Genomic DNA, 15,093 nt, shown 5'->3' on the forward strand with positions numbered 1-15,093 from the left:
TGTAGTCAGTAGAACCAACTTTGGCGACTTCCACCTAGGCTCCAGTTGGGTCTTCCGGTCAAAATTCCTGACCAGAACCAGGTCACCAGGAACCACGTCATGGGGCTTCACCTCAGTATTATTGGGAAAAGCTGCGGTTACCTGTGAACGACAAGATTGTAGTGCAGACATCAAGGAAGCCAGGTAATCTGTCAGCATATTACAGTCAACATCAGTGATTTTGCGAGGTATAGGCGTCCCCCACATATTTGGTGGTCTACCGAAGATCACCTCGTACGGGGATAGCCCTGTTCGAGAATGTGCTACCATTCTCATGTAAAAGAGCGCAACTGGTAAGGCTACTATCCAATCGACTCCTTTTTCTCTACATATTTTGGACAATCTAATTTTCAGAGTTTGATTATGGCGTTCCACGAGACCTGCCGCCTCGGGATGTCGGACACAGTGGAATTTCCATTGATAGCCTAACAAAAGGGAAACGTGTTTCATTAGTTCGGATGAGAACGGCTGGCCGTTATCTGAGTAGACAGCACGTGGTAAACCGTACCGTGGGAAGAATTCTCGAACTAACTGTTTGGCAGTAGTCGGGGCAGTGTAATCTGAAACCGGGTAGGCTTCTGTCCAACGGGAAAGAGCACAGACAACTACGAGAACATATTTGAATCCTCGACATCGTTCCATCTGGATATAATCCATCTGGAGGACTTCAAAAGCATGATCGGGAGGTTGAAATCCACCCTGCTCTACGGGGATGCTTTTACCTGGATTAAACTGACAACATATCATACAGGTACGAACTTTTTGTTTAGCTGCTGCTCGTAAGTGTTTGTTGAACCAAATGTGTTGAATGCTGTCTAGCATAGCTTTTTCTCCTAGGTGCGCTGGACTATGTATAGTGTTAATGATGACTTGAACCATTGAGTCGGGAAGAAACCATATAGATTTTTCCTTCGTCATCCATCCTTGATCCGTTTGGATCCCTCCTAATTCAGTCCATTTCTTTATTTCTTCTGGTGTAGCATGTGTCTGTATGTCAATTACATCAAGGGCGGGATCCTTAACTGTCATGCAATGTGTTGGTGTCGGAACTATTGTCTTTGTCGTGTCAGTTGTGTGAGTCTGATTCTGAGCAGTCTGTTTAGCTGTTCTGTCAGCTAGGTCATTACCCTGAGAAATGATATCGGTAACCTTTGTGTGGGCTTTGCATTTCATAATCGATATTCCAGTAGGTAAATGAATCGCGTCTAATAGGGCTTGAATGAGGGGTCCGTGTTGGATGTGGGCACCGTGAGAAGTTAAATAACCTCTCTCTCGCCACAGTACGCCGAAGTCATGGACGACTCCGAATGCATAACGGGAATCTGTGTATATATTGACTTTCTTATTTTTGGCTTGAATACAGGCTTGTGTCAGAGCGGTGAGCTCTGCTGCTTGAGCTGACAAAGTGTTAATACAATTTGTTTCAATGACTTCAGTGTCTGTTGTGACTGCGTAAGCGGCCACTAACTCTCCTGTACTTGTTCTCATACATGACCCATCTACATACAATGTCAAGTCTGGATCTGACAAAGGGATATCTGTCAAGTCTTGTCTGGGTTTCGTCGTGATAGTAATGACTTCGACACAATCATGTGCCAATGGATCTGTTCCGCCTACTGGTAACAGTGTGGCAGGATTTAACGTATTACAACGTCTGATTTCTATATGTGGCTGAAACAATGTTAATTCGTAACCGGTGAGTCTCGCTATAGTCAAGTGTTGTGTTTGTGTGCGGTTCAAGAGAACCTCTACTGCGTGTGGTACTTGTACTGTCAATTGGTGTCCTAACACTATGGCATCGCTTTGTCTGATTGCTAAAGCTGTTGCTGCCACCGATTTCAGGCATGCAGGGAGAGCCTGAGCTACTGGATCTAATGTACTAGAGAAATAAGCGCATGGTTTGTGTGATCCTGCTTGTTCCTGAGTGAGTACTGACAAGGCAGTACCTTTGCGTTCTGTAACAAAGAGTGTAAACTGTTTACTGTAACATGGTGTTGCTAGGACAGGTGCTTGGCATAAAGCTTTCTTTAAGCTTTCAAAGGCGTGTGTATGTTCTGGAGTCCAAGGGAGGACAGTCGATGTGGCTGCCTCCTGTGTTGTCAACTGGATGAGTGGTTTTGCTAGAAATGCATATTGAGGGATCCACTGCCTACAGTATGAAGTGAGGCCTATAAAAGCCCGCACCTCCTTTTGTGTCTTGGGTGGTGGCATGTTAGCAATTAACTGGATGCGGTCGGGTGTAAGCTGCCTTCCCTCCTTGGACAGCGAGTGCCCAAGGTAAACAACTCGCTGGACACAGAATTGCAGCTTAGAAGGGGACACCTTGTGCCCCTTGTCGGCCAGAAATTTCAAAACCGTCAGTGACGCTTTTTCACATTCAGGTTCGTTTCGGGCGGTGATCAGCAGATCATCGACATATTGAAGCAAGGCAGTGTTAACTGGCATGTGGATACTGTCAAGTTCTCGTTTCAGTGCTTGGCTATAGATGCTGGGGCTTTCTGTAAATCCTTGAGGTGCGCGTGTGAATTTAAAACTTCGTCCATTTAGACTGAATCCGAACAGATATTGACTTTCCGGATCGATTGGGACACTAAAGAAAGCATTCTTGAGATCAATTACAGTGAAGAACGTTGCTTCTGAGTCAATAGCTGTGAGTAATGAAGAGATATCTGGGACCACAGGGTATTGTGGTACAATACATTTATTTAATTCGCGCAGATCAATAACTAATCGATATACTGGTGGTGCCTTTGGATCCGTTCTTTTAAGAATCGGAATTATCGGGGAATTACATACATTGGAGTCGGTTTCGACAACCACTCCTTGTGCAATGAGCTCGTCAATGATTTGCAGTAAAGCCACTACAGCATCTGGTGGTAACTTGTATTGTCGCATTCGTGGTAGTACTATTCCTGTTTTCAGTGTAACTCGATATGGTGTAATGTTCATGCAACCAACATCAGTGGGGCCTTGTGCCCATAAATGTGTAGGTAAATTCTGCAGTCGGTGATCCATGTCTCTGGACACGTAGTGACCTTTAAAGTCACGTAAAAATAGTCGTACTCCTTCCGGAGAACAACATATTATGGCTCCTAGAGCTTTCAATGTTTTTATGCCTAACAAGTTTTCTGGACATGATTTAGTAAGCAATAAATCTGTAGTACATGTCAATGGACCGACCGTAAGTGGAAGAGGTTGTGTTACGTCATTTATTATAGGTTTTCCTGAGAATCCAAGGGAAATATTCTGTGAGCCTGAGAGGGGTGCCCCTGGAACTTCACTGCGTCTTATAGTTGTTCTGCTTGCCCCTGTATCAAGTAAAAACTTTCTGTCTTCCCCTAATAGTTCACTATGTACATAAGGTCCCTCTTGGTCTACAGGAACCTCAATAAGGGGTAAGCCAACTTCCCTCTCTAGGCTATCTCATGAGTATCGCTGATAATCGGGATAATCTGTTTGTGCGTACTGATACATCTGTTGTGTCGTTGCTTGTGTTGCAGCAATAGGCTGCGCTTGTGGTGGTGCTACGATCTGTTGTGGAGCCGCCTGTTGCGGAGCTAACCTAGGTTGTGCATGCTGAGGGATTTGTTGTTGATTCTGATCCTGTCTAGGTGGACGTGGTCTTTCCTGCATTCTACCTGTGGCAATATTATGTTTCAGGACTGGACAATCGTGTATATAATGACCTTGTTGTTTACAATAGTTGCATGTCCCTTTCGTAGGACCTGCGGAATCACCCTTTTGATGACCATCGGCTGGAACTGACTGTGCAACAAGCATTTTCATTTTTGTATCTTTCATACGTCTTTGTTCATGTTCTTGTTCTTCTCTAATTCTATTGTGGTGATATTGTAACATCTGTAGCATCTGTGATGGGGTATTACCTTGCCATGTACTTTCGAACTTCAATACTCTATTCTTGACTTGCAGCAAAGAATTTTCAACTAATTTTGTCACAAACAGATGTGGATATGACTCACTACTGGCTTTTATGCCACTATTTATACTAAAACATTTTTAAAATCGGGAATAGAAATCACTAGTGTCTTCATCAGGCTTTTGTTTACAGGCTGAGATTGCACCCCAGTCTTCCTTTTTCGTAGTTAATAAACGTGGCAATACCTGTATTAGTAATCCTGCTAGTGCTGTAGTCTTTTCCCCAAGCCCTGCTCCTGCAGCTCGGGCCCTTTCTTCGTTTTCCAATGCTGTCCAATCTATCTTTTGGTCTCCCACCTCCCATTCCTTTTCTTTAAGTTTCTCATAAACACCGGCAGGTAATAGGACTTTTAATATTTTCATAATGTCGGGGTAGGTATACTCTCCCATGAGTAACATGTCCTTTATTTCACGGTGGAAACCTGCTGGGTCCTTGTCATGGCTGGGTACTACTTTCTTCATTTCTAATAATTCCAGTTTAGTTATAGGCGTGTACACAAACACGCGTATAAAATTATTACCGTCACCTCTGATTGGGTGTACTTCGCGTAACGGGTTCTGTCTATCTATGTGATACATTTTTCTTCCCATGATGGGAACTGGAACGTGTTCTGGGCATACGAAATTTAAATATTGGTTTCGGGATTCTAGAATTTCCTTAATCAAATCAGTACCTGACCCTCTCCATATGTTCGTGAGTAGTTCTGTCAATATGTCAGGTAAGGGTCCTGGATCGGAGTGTTGGCTTTTATATAATATAAGGAGGTGTTGAATCATGTATATACTAGCTAAACGCTGTTCGTATGGGTCAAGATTCAGAAACGTGTGTGCAAGTACATCATCATTGTATTCACCGGGACTGTCAGCCCATTGTACTGCTGACCTGGCTAATTCTTGTTCGTCCATGGAATCGAGCATGTGGTACCCCCTTCGATCTCGGAGTAATTTATCAGCGGCTTGGAATAGGTGTTCAGGGGATTTTGTATTTAACATAGGGTTTGGAAAATGTCTATTATATTCTGGACGTATTGGACGTATCGGGTCGTTAAAACCTCTGGTATTATTATGGGGTCTTCCTCTACCTACATAAGCTATCGTTTCTAATTGCTCTGATTCTTGCTCCTCCTCTTCTTCTGATTCTACTCTGTCTGTTTCTCGTCTTTCTTTATGTATTCGTTCTACTTCCTTGCGGATCTTTCGACACATGGCGATTATACACGCCTGTCTATCATGTTTTTCTTCTGATATATTCTGACCCCATTTGGCAAGTCTTTGCATGGTATCGTGATCTGCCCCAGGCCTGTCTTGATTCCTAATTACACAATTTATGAAAAAACGTAGTAGTTGTCTTTGGACATCCACTTTCTGGTATTCCATAGCTTCGTTAATACTTTCTGGACCTCGCCCTGTTTGGACAAAGCGATATATTTCGTCTAGGTGTTCACCCATTCCGGGTATCGTCATTAAATATAATGTAGCTCGTCTTATACGTAGTGATGATATGAGCAATTTATCCTGTCTACCTGGTACTGGGTCGTATCTACAATCCACAAGCTGTTCTTTAAACATGTCGGATGTCGCTAGTTGGGGTGTACGTTGGAGTGCTAAATCTCTAAGGGTCTGTTTATTTCGCGGCGGTGTGGCAAACATGTCTGTCGTACCTCCTGTAGCACCATCTGAGGTGCTAGGCACGAAAGGATTCGTTGGGCGTAGGATAGAGATTGTAGATGCGGGAAAAACTGTAGAAACGGACGGGCCTGTTGGAACTTGCGTAGGAGTTTGTAGTTGCGGGGATACAGACGAATGCTCTTGGTGTTGAACACCATCGCCAAGCGGTGTGGGTGGTATGGCATTAGCATACTCGGGAGCTGCGTCATCTAAATAGGAGGAAAGGAAAACGTCCTTTGCTGTTTTGGGATGTGTTTTGGGATGTGCTTTTATCGGGAGCAATGGAGGAGTTAAGTCTTTTGGTATTTCCGGGGTAGCCTTAGGTAACCCTTCGGCCAGAAGAGGATACATACCATTCATAAGAGTGTTTCTTTGTCTATCTACTTGTTCTGATTTTACTCGGGTACCTTCCTCAAGTAATAGATTTTCTCGGGTTTTATTTGAATTCTCTCTACCTTTCTCTTCCTGTCTGAGTGCTTTTTCTGTACGTCTATATGATTCTTTACGCCATAATTCAATGGCATCTTTCTGTGACTGTCTGGCTTTCTTTTTCCATAATTCTTCTTCTACTCTCATGATGCAATCTGCATCCCAGGTCCCCGCTGCGGGCCATCTCTGACTCTCTGGTAATTCTTTGGTGTAGTCCACCCATAAATCAAGAAATAATACGGCATCTAGGCCATGCTTATGATACATAAAGTACCCTGGAGTGTCCCTAGGTGGGATGGGAACAGCTTCTTCGAGTACACCTTTTCTAGTTTTGATCTGTCTTAGTTTCGAAAAGAGCGGCATTTTTAGACCTTATTACTAGAACTCACTTTATACAAGAAAACACAATAATGAACAGATATTCACACCACAATATATAGAACGTATTTAAAACATTTTAACACTTAACAGTTTTACGAACAATGATAATTAATAGAAAACTAGTTACTGACATAATACTGACACTAGATAGTACTTATTTATATGCAAGATATACTATATATACTGCTAAACAGTACAGATACACTGCTAAAACAGTGCAGACCGGATTTGTGTACCCAAACCCGTCTTGACCGGCACAGACTATGTGCACGTTAAATGCCTCCCCGGTAATGGTACTCACCGGGTAGCTCGGAACGGAAGGCCTCGGAACGGAACTGAAACTGGACCGGACTGGACTCGACTCGACTGGACTCGGAACTTCGGAACCTGGTGGGCCTCTGTATACCTCGGATCTTGCTCTCTCAGCTAGGCTCTGGTCGGGATACTTCGCAATTCTCACCGCCTCGTCTGGGTGTTGATCGCAGCCTCAGTCGTCCCCGCTTGGCCGGAGGGAGATACAGGAAATCCTGCAGGTACGCGTTTTGGTCCGTTCAGCTGTGGCAGGAGACCGGGCCTGCAACGCACCGCCGGCGCGTGAGATGAGAAAGTGTCCCTATTCGGGCGCCAATTTATGTGGTAAATATTTCATTACCGGTACTATTTTTATGCGGTAAAGTCTATTAAGAATAACTCAGTAAATATAAGAGGCAGAATCCGTGGTATTAGAGTTTTTAAAAGGCTTTATTCCTATACAAAGGAATACAATTCGAATTGTAGGCTTTCTATTCCATCACCACGAAAGTTCAGGAAGGAAGGGCATACATTATTGACAGATAGGCAGTTTTATAGAAAATACATTACAGTGAAACAGATGCAAGAGGCGTAACAGCTGATAGTACAGATAAAAGGTGCATACGTAACTAATGGAGGCGGATGTATGGGCGTAATTTAATAAACGTCATCATACATGATGTTACAAGTGGGTGGATCCATAAGAGAATCTTGCAATGTCAGCAGAAATATTTGACAGAGATGCGCGCGCAGCCGCATGACGTGTGATTGACGTGCAACTAGAGGGTGAAGGGGACTTGACATTTAGCTCTACATGTGGAGACAGAAGTCTGGGGGTCATGTCAACCTAATCCCAAATCATATCTAATATCCTATGTTTAAAGAACTGTGTTATCCAAAAGGAGAGGTCTCTAGGATAGAATCTAGTCTATACTGACTGTTAGTGCGTGTACAAGCGTCTAAGTGTCTACACTAGATGCGAGGGGGTAGGAATATTCCATGGTAACGGGGCTATGAATTACTTGCATGAGGACAGCGAGGCCTGGTCCTTTGCACGGTAGCTGGAGGAATGTTTACCTAAACTACTAGACAGGAATGCATCGGATGAGGAGCGGAGTAGATAATCTTGAAGGTGAAATACAGTTTTTTGGCAGGCGACAGGCTGGATCAGGCACCGTTAGCCGCGCAGGGAGTAGGACAAAGTTCATGGATACAGATGCAGGCTCAGACTGGAGCTTTCAGAAGCAGAAGGCAGGAAAAGGCTTGATGGCAGAATTCGGGGCCTACTCGCCTGAATCTGTAAAATGTGGAAAGTGAACCACATAAAGTCGGTGGCCTTTCATACTTAGGAATGGAATATCTGACCCATTCATGGCGAATCTGAAAGAGGACATGTTGACGGTGGACGCACATATATTTGCGTCTTCAAAACTGGAGCAGGAGGGAACATACATGTACTTATAGCATGTACATGGAGCCGTTGGGGTCTACGATAGGGGACATAACTGATCACAAAATTCATATTTCCTCAGTGGGAATAACGGTCCAAGAGACATGCGGTGTTCAAAGACCGCAGGCCCAGACTAAGGGATGAGAACAGTTTCTTGCCAAACTGCTCGAGTCTCTTGGAATCCCGGTCCGGCGGGGCGGTCGGGAAGGAGGATTGGGAGGTAGAGGCCTGGATAACCAGACTCTCGGGGGTGGGGTGTTGGGACAGGAAACTGGGGTCGCCCGGAGCAGGGCGGTGGCGTCTGGCAACGTTCCTATCCACAGGAGGGACTGTGGAGGGCTTGGACCAGGTGCCCTGGAGAACGTCAGTGAGGGCCTCATTGAACGGCAACAGAGGCTCAGTGGAGCTTGCGGCCATTTGAAGCACCTCAGTGAGGATGTTAGTCCTCACAGCCACGGCAGGCAGCTCAAGCCCAAGGGCCGCGGCCACCTTGCGCAGCACCACAGAAAATGCTGCACCCTCCTCCGAAGCCACAGTCGGAGGAGAAGTGAATCCAGTGTCCGGCGAGGTGTCCAGCCCACTGGCCTCCCCCAGTTCCTCTGCCCAGTCCTGTGAAAGCTGCGACTGAACAGCCATAGGGTCTTCATACCCCTCCCAGTCGCCCCCGTCATCCGATTCCTGATATGCAGGAGGAAGGATCGGAGCCGGACAGTAGAGCTGATGAGGCTCAATCGGCTCCGGACGCGGCGTCGGTCGACGCCGCAACGGCGTCGGGTCCGGAACAGGGCTAAACTGTGGTTCGACGCCATCCGGCGTTGGCGGCGCCGGCGTTGGCGGCGCCGGCGTCGGGGGCACCGGTGGCGTCGGCGTCGGTGGTTCAGGCGTCGGCGCCGGTGGAGGAGTGACTAGGTCAACCGGCGTCGACGGGGGCCCAGGCAAGGGCCCCGCGGGGACCTGCGGTGTCGGGACCGGAGTCTCCAACGGCGCCGGGGCCGGAGCCGCCGGCCCGCAAGGTCGCCCAGTCGAGTCCGCGGGGCCCGAAGGCGCGCCAGTGTGCGTCGACGGCGGGGCCAGTTTCCTCATGGCCGAGAGGAAGGCACTGACCTCCGCCGGCGTCGCGTCAGTCCCAGGGACCGGTGGGTATGGGGACTTGCGCGGCGCCTGCGGCTCCGACGGAGCCGCGGGGGTGGAACCACCCGGACCCTCGGCCGAGTCGCGCGACCGGCGAGGGGAGTCCGAAGAGCGATGTCGTCTCTTGGACTTCTTAGAGTGTTTAGACTTACCCGACGACTTGGAGCCCGACGATCGATGGTGGCGTCGGCTGCGGCTCCGCGAGCGATCCTTGGACCTCCTCCGTGACCGGGATCGCACACGACGCGGAGCCGAGTGGCGAAGCTCGAGAAGCTTGCGGGACCGCTCCCGCCTAGCCTTCGAAGTCAGGGCCTGGCAGTCGGAGCACGACTCCGCGTCGTGGTCGGGGCTTAAACAGTAAAGGCACCGGCGGTGGTGATCGGTCACCGACATCAGTCGATGGCAATCATCGCAAGCCTTGAACCCAGGCATCCTACCGGCACCAGACGTCGATTGACAGGATCAAAAAAGGATCAAAAAAGATTTAGTCAAAAAAGACTAAAAGGGGTAGCTCTCCCGAGGGGTAGCTCTCCCGGATCTGCGCTTACTGGTGCGGAAAAAAGAAGAACTGACGTCAGCGCGCGAGGGCGGCGTCTAAGTACTCCGACGACGTCATTCCGGCGCACGACGCCGACGACGGACGCGGAGCCGCAGATGAAGCCTAGCGACGCGCAAGGGGTATTGCTGACGAAAAATCTTCCGGATCCAGTCTGATGCCTGGGGATATTCTAAGGTGAGGAATCTAACTAACGTGTTTCTTTCAGATGTGTTCTTTCAGCAGGCATGGAGAGGTTAGGGAAGAACGTCCTCAGAATGACTGGCTCATTCAAATGGAATTGAGTAGGGACCTTAGGAATGAACTTGGGGTTCATTCTCAGAATGACCATTTGATCAGTGAAACGCAGAAATGGATGATAGTGAAGGCGTGTATTTCACTAATCCTTCTTGTCAAAGTAAGTGCCAGAAGAAGGGCGAATTTCCAGGTCAAGTATTTCAATTCTGCTTGGTGAATGGGCTTGAATGGTTGTTTTAGCAACTGAGACAACACCAGATTAAGCTGCCATTCCGGAGGTGGAGCCTTGATGGGCGGGAAAGCTCTAAACAGTTCCTTCATGAATTGCTTTATCACTCTTGATGACCATAAAGATGGATTATGTGGCGATCGTCTGTATCGTGAGATAGCAGCCAGATGAACTCGCACTGACGAGTGTGAAAGAACGTATTTTTCTAGGGAAAGTAAGTAGGGTAGGATGTCTTCCGGAGCAGAGAGAAGAGGATCTATCTCCGTACATTTGTACCATACACTGAAGCGTTTCCACTCAAGCCTGTAAGTCTTGTTGGTGCTTTCAACTCTAGATTTGCCAATAATGTCTTTGCAGTCTTGTTCAATGTTTAAATCTCTAAATTCCAAGAACTCAGGAGCCACGCATGCAGCTGCAGAGAGGCTGGCTCCGGGTGACGTACTTGGCCCTTGTTCTGCATCAACAGTGTTGGCGTCGGAACTAGACGGATGGGCTGCAATTCCGAGAGAAGGAGGAGTTCTGTGTACCAGTGTTGTCTGGGCCACCTGGGGGCTATCAGGAGGATGCAGCAGTGCTCCCCTTTCATCTTTGTGAGGATCCTGGGAATTAGAGGGATGGGGGGAAAAGCGTATGCATAGATCCCTGACCATCGCATCAGAAGGGCATTCCCTCAAGAGTTTTGGAGAGGGAACCTGCTTGCATAGAATCGGCATTTGGAGTTGAGGTGGGTCGCAAATAGGTCCAGCGCTGGTTTCCCCCAGATTGCAAATATCTTGTCCACCTGCGTTTGTTCTAGCTCCCATTTGTGACAGCTGCTGCTCGTCCTGCTTAAGGTATCTGCTAAGGTATTCTGGAGATCCGGGACATGTTCTGCTGTCAGGGAGATGTGATGGAGCGTCAGCCAGTTCCACAATTGCTGCGCGTCTTGTGGCGGAGTGAGAGATTTGGTGCCTCCTTGCTTGTTGATATAAAACATGCTTGTGGTGTTGTCCGTCCGGATCAACACCAAAGACCCTTGTATTCGAGGAATGAAAGCCTGAAGAGACAGGAAATTGGCTTTCAGTTCCAATCTGTTTATGTGCATCTGCCGTTGAGCCAAGGACCACTTCCCTTGTACTTGTAGGTCCTGCAAGTGTCCTCCCCAGCCTTCCATAGAAGCATCTGTTGTTACCACGTAATCTGGAATGACTGGAAGAAAAGACTGACCTTGGGACAGGTATGAAGTCTGGGTCCACCATTTCAGGGCCTCCTTCATTCGAGAAGTGGCGATGATTACGTTGTCGAAGGAACCAGAGACCTGAATCCATTGATGTTGCAGCTCCTCTTGAAGAGGTCTCATGTGCAAACGAGTCAGCGGCACACGATCTATTACGGAAGAGATCATTCCCAGTAGAGATTTGAACACTCTCACAGAAACACACTTTTTTCTGCACAGCTTGAGTGCTAATGCCCGCAATCTCTGTTGTCTTTCTTCGGAAAGGAAAGATTTGTTCCGGATGGTGTCCAGCTTGGCCCCCAGAAATGTTGTTATTTGGTTTGGGAAGATTGAGGATTTCTGATAATTGACCAAGAGACCCAGCTTGTGGAAAAGAGATAAGCAATCTGTCATGCATCCTCCACTAGGAGATAAGATAGCGCCTTTAGCAGCCAGTCGTCGAGGTAAGGGAATAGCTGATGACCTCTGCTTCTCAAGGCTGCTGCCACTGGAGTGAGAAATTTTGTGAACGTCCTTGTTGCCGATTTAAGGCCAAATGGGAGGACTCTGAATTGATTGTGGGTACCAGCCACTGTGAACCTTAGGAATTTTCTGTGCCTTGGGTGAATAGGGACATGAAGTATGCATCCTCGAGATCCAATGAAGGCATGAAATCGCCCTTGTTGAGGCATCACAGGATGTCCGAAAGTGACCATTCTGACAGTTTGGCTCTTCAGGAATTTGTTCAATTTTCTGAGGTCTAGGATAGGCCTCCACTCTCCCGAATTTTTGTGAATGAGAAAGAAGCAGGAGAAGGGGACCTTTTCTATAGCCCCTTTTTGAAGCATGGCACGTGCTTCCTTTTTGAGTAAGTGAAGGTGAGGGGGGTGCGATCCCCTGGGAGGGGTATTGGGCGGTTTTTGGATGAATTCCAATGTGTGGCCATAAGAGATGAGATCCAAGACCCACTTGTCTGAAGTGATGTCGCGCCACTGACTGATGTGCTCTGAGATTATCGCACCACTCTGGGGGAAAAAGGTAGCAGCTGGTACCCTGTCGTAATCACTGTTTGCAGCCGGTGTCACGGCCTTGGGATCCTGGCTTTCATTTGGAGCCCTGTCTGGAGAAACCAGCTGGTATTTGCCTGGCGGTAATTCTGCTGCAGATAACCTTGACGGTATTGCGGCTGGTAGGTTTGATAGGATTGGGAACGTTGGTAACCCCCTGTATAATTGGAAAAACCCCTGCCTCGGGCTCCCCGAAAGGGCACTTTGCGGTATTGTAGGGTTCCAAGCACTTTAGCAGTGTCCGTATCTTTTTTGATGGAGGTAAGTGCCCCATCAATATGGCTGCCGAACAGACTGTCACCATCATAGGCCATATCCAAAAATGTTGTCTGATCTTCAGCGTGGAAATTAGTTGCCTTCAACCACCCTTGACGCCGTAAAACGGCAGCACCAGCCAATTGCCTGAAACCAGTTGTGGCAATGTCCATAGCAATGTCAATTATTAATTGACGCTGCTCTCTCTCTCGAGTGAGAATTTTGAGAAACTCCTCTTTGCTATCTTCAGGGATGACGTCTTTAAGTGAACCGATGTCAGACCACATTTGTCTATCATAACGGGCTAAAATTGCTAAAGCATTAGCCGCTCGAACTGAGACTGCCGCCATTGATGAGAACTTCTTCCCGATTGAATCAAGGCGTCGACCTTCTTTATCTGGTGGAGAAATTATAAGCGTAGATGGATTTTTCGATCGTGTCTGAGCCGCCTGGGAGCTCACCGAGTCTGGTTTCGGGTGACTTATAAGACACACAGGAGAACCCTCTGGTGCCCTATATTTTTTATCCAACCTTGGAAGCACCGGAACCACAGAGGCTGGTGTCTTCATGACTTTGATTCCTTCTTGCCAAATATGATCAATGATGGGTATTGATCTGACAGTTTTTCTTGCCTGATCCTTAAAATCCTAAAGGAAACAGTCCAACTGGTGCACCACTGCAGGAAGATGAAATCTACTAGCGGCCCCATCCATGATGTTGTGAAATCCTCCGAAGGTGAGTCCGAGGAATGATGAGGCGGAGGGGACGGCGTTGGTGCTATGTAGTCATCCCACTCATCCGCTGGAGGAGTAGGGTCTAGAATTTCCCCTTCTTCCTGCTCAACCTCAGATGTAGTATGATCTTCTCTGGGAGGCAGAGGAGTAATGGAATAAGGTACCATAGCAGGAGTAGCCTGAGGTGGAGGCTGCGGTGCTTGTGGAGGCACCTGCGGAGGTGGAGGAGGCGTAACAATATCCTCCTGAGGAGGAAATCTTCTTTTATAGTCCGCCAACATATTCTGGATGTCTAAAATTATTGCCGGAGGAAATTGCAAAGGCTGCTGCCTAGGCTGCTGAAAGTACTGTTGGTACTGAACAGGAGGGGCCTGGTAATGGTAATACTGCTCCTCATCTTCATATTCGTCATTCTACTCCTGATATTTAACATGAAGTTCAGAGGGACTATGTGCGACTCAAAACTGGCCTTTGTCGTCATCAGAATCCTCAACATCCAAAAGATGGATTGGAGGTAACGGAGAAATTTTTGGTGTCCTGAATTGAGGCTGTGTAGTTAGTTGAAATGAAGCTGTTAGTGTCGTCATCGACGGAGACATTTTCGTCGTCGACGATATGGACATAGCCAGTGAGATTGCCATTGTTGGGACATCTCCAGTCGTCGACGGTGGCGTCGTCGACGGGGGTGTTCTCGTTGTCGGTGTCGTCATCGACGTCTTCGTCGACAAGAGCTTCACTGACAGACTCGTCGACGATGAAGATTTTGGTTTCGTCAACGGTGTTGATGTCGACGATAAAGGCAGCGTCGATGGTAAAGGAACTTTAATACTTGCCGTTGATGTGGTTAACGCCTTCGACGATTTCGACGACGAGAGGGTCACAGTAGTCGTTGTCAAGGTAGAAACAGGCGTCGACGGTGAACCTGACGTTGAAGAAGACTTTTGGCCTGTTTTACCTTTGGAAAGGCTAGAAGATCCTGTTTTTTTCCGCTGGCGCTCTAGAGGTCTGAGGGGAACTTATCTCTGATGAGACCTTAGGCTGTTTCTCCTTCTTTTGATATTCCTTGGCCATATGAGAGACTTTAGAATGTTTCCTTCTCTCTTCAGGCTGACCCTCAGGCGACCTGGGCCTCTTGGTTGACATAGAGGATGTGTCGCTATCCATATCAGAGGCAGCATCCTGCTTCTTCTTTAGCCAGATTAAAAGTCTTCCTTCTCAATCCCTCAGGGTCTTGATAGAGAAGGTGCGCCATATCTTACATTGTTTCGTCTCATGGCTGGGATAGAGACAATAGAGACAGTCCTTATGTGCATCATCCACATGCACTCTCTTCTTCCCAAAGGAGAGACAGGCTTTAAACAATCCAATTTTATCAGACATTCTTCTAAAAGAGACCTGAAAGAAACTTATCTGAGAACGTGAAGAAAACTGAGCAGAGCTCAGGGAGACTCCCTTACACAACTAAGTGCGGTGAAAATCTGAGGGACAAAGCCTC

This window comes from Triturus cristatus, chromosome 3_1 (assembly GCF_964204655.1).
Source record: "Triturus cristatus chromosome 3_1, aTriCri1.1, whole genome shotgun sequence".
Taxonomy (NCBI): Eukaryota; Metazoa; Chordata; class Amphibia; order Caudata; family Salamandridae; genus Triturus; species Triturus cristatus.